Consider the following 2,088-nt stretch of genomic DNA (forward strand, 5'->3'; position numbering starts at 1 on the left):
TGAAGAGGGAGATGCTGGGGGGGGGGGTTAGAAGGGAGGGGGGGCAACAGGGGGAGGGCCAAGACAGTGAATGATGACGTCAGTGGCAGTCATCTCCCTCCCATACCTGATGTGGTGGGAAATGTCAGAGATGGTTATTTCGAGGTGGTACAAGGGACAGATTCCCAAATTTGTCACGACTAAAGGTAACAGGCTGAGGAGGGGGCAGTGCCTCTTATCAGCCGCGATAGCGATGCTAGTATTGTTTTTCAATTTGTGTGTGTGTGTGTGTGTGTGTGTGTGTGTGTGTCTGTGTTGGCACGGTAACTTCGCAATCGCTCAAGATATCATCACAAAATTTTACAGGTGTGTAGTAGGGAAAGAAATCGATCATGAGTTCGAAATTGGTGAAAGCAAGTCGAGGTCTGTCTGTCTGTTACCACGATAACTTCGCAACTGCTCAAGATATCATTACAAAACCTTACAGGTGTGTAGTAGGGATGAAAATCTCCTACGAGTATTGTTTTCAGATTGTCTGTGCGTCTGTGTATCTGTTAGCACGATAACTTCGCAACTGCTCAAGATACCATCACAAAATTTTAAATGTGTGTAGTAAGAATGAAAATCTCCAAAGAGTTCGAAATTGGTGAAAGTAGGTCTACGTCTGTGTGTCTGTTACAACAGTAACTTCGCAACCGTTCAAAATATCATTACAAAATTTTACAGGTGCGTAGTAAGGATGAAAATCTACGAGATCGAAATTGGTAAAAGTAGGTCAAGGTCATGGTCATATTCCGAGCCGGGCCAGATATGTATCGGCTCGTGGCTGGTGTGATTTCCACATAGGGGGGAGCCTCTAGTTTACCTTATATGTTGTATTTTCACCGCCTCATCAGCTTTTATTAACATCCTTAGGACCTCCTGAGGAGACAAGGACTTTGTCTCCAGCTTCATACGGAAAGTTTTGGATATCATAATATAGTTGATTCATAGTTTCGTTCTTTCCGTTTTGCGATGACATGACCCTAACTTGAATAAGCCGAATTCCGTTTTACATTTTTTTGTACCTCTTACTTATCACGTTACCCTCTCCAGTGCATTGTTTGAGTATTCTGCACCTTATCTTCTAATTCATTCATCAGGTTACATGTCCACTTGCTCCAAAAAGTATCGGTGCACACTTGGCACGAGACAATCTGACACCTAATGCAATGGCTACTGCAAAATGCCTGGTGATTCCATTCTGGGCAAGAACACCTATTTTCATGAAGATGCATTACATCGCTTGCCTCTGACATTTCCTTGGCATATTATAATCATAAAATATTCAGATTGTAAGAGATCCACCCGTACCTACAGCATCAGCCAAACTTTCCGTATGAAAAGTGCCCTTTTTTTTTTTTTTTTAGGATCTAATTCTTATAGCCTGTTAAGGCGAGTCCAAACGTGCCCTAGATAGCCAACGGCCATACCACGTTGAGTACACAACTTCCTGTCCGATCAGCGAAGTTAAGCAACGTTGGGTCTGGTTAGTACTTGGATGGGTGACCGCCTTGGAACACCAGATGCTGTTGGCATAACGTTCTCCCTACGTGTCAAGTGGGGTTGTTGGAGGATTAGTGCCCCTCCCTGTAAAACAATTAACTCTAAGCCCTTGGCCACCCCGTTTGGGATACATGGCGTCTGGCAATGATTGAATGAATAATTTATGCCAACATGATCGGGACACAAGTGCGGTAAAAAATTTAATTGCTTGGTCGTTACTGTATCGTTAACATGTTACTAGCACATGTTCAAGGACAAATGCAAAAGTGCCGTTACGTTTCAGCCCATTATTGGTTTTCTACACATTTCAGTAGTTAAAACTGCTTATTTAAGTTTGCAAAAGGTGCCAGACATGTCGCTTTGGTGGTAGGTAGTGGCGACCATCATCCACTCACTCAGTGTAATGCTGCCTACTACTTCCTTTATCTTTGCTTCTTCCTTTACCTATATCAGTCTTTTTTCTGTGTCAGCTTTCCTCTCTTTCCATTTCTCTCATCCTTCCTATCACGTTTCATATCTCCCCTTTCCACTTCAGGTGGCTCAGCGATGATTGACAAGCTTAAT

The 2,088-nt window shown here is 43.1% G+C and overlaps 1 non-coding gene across 1 annotated transcript; it reads left to right on the forward strand.

Annotated features, from left to right (window-relative positions):
- Positions 1-1,437: 1,437 nt before the first annotated feature.
- On the forward strand, positions 1,438-1,556 carry LOC145413930 (5S ribosomal RNA). The gene has a single exon (XR_013899806.1). It is a non-coding gene; the product is annotated as a 5S ribosomal RNA (ribosomal RNA).
- The last annotated feature ends 532 nt before the right edge of the window (positions 1,557-2,088 follow it).

Source organism: Coenobita brevimanus, chromosome 97 (assembly GCF_032717465.1).
Source record: "Coenobita brevimanus isolate Jiangsu-jjx chromosome 97, ASM3271746v2, whole genome shotgun sequence".
In the NCBI taxonomy this organism is placed as follows: domain Eukaryota; kingdom Metazoa; phylum Arthropoda; class Malacostraca; order Decapoda; family Coenobitidae; genus Coenobita; species Coenobita brevimanus.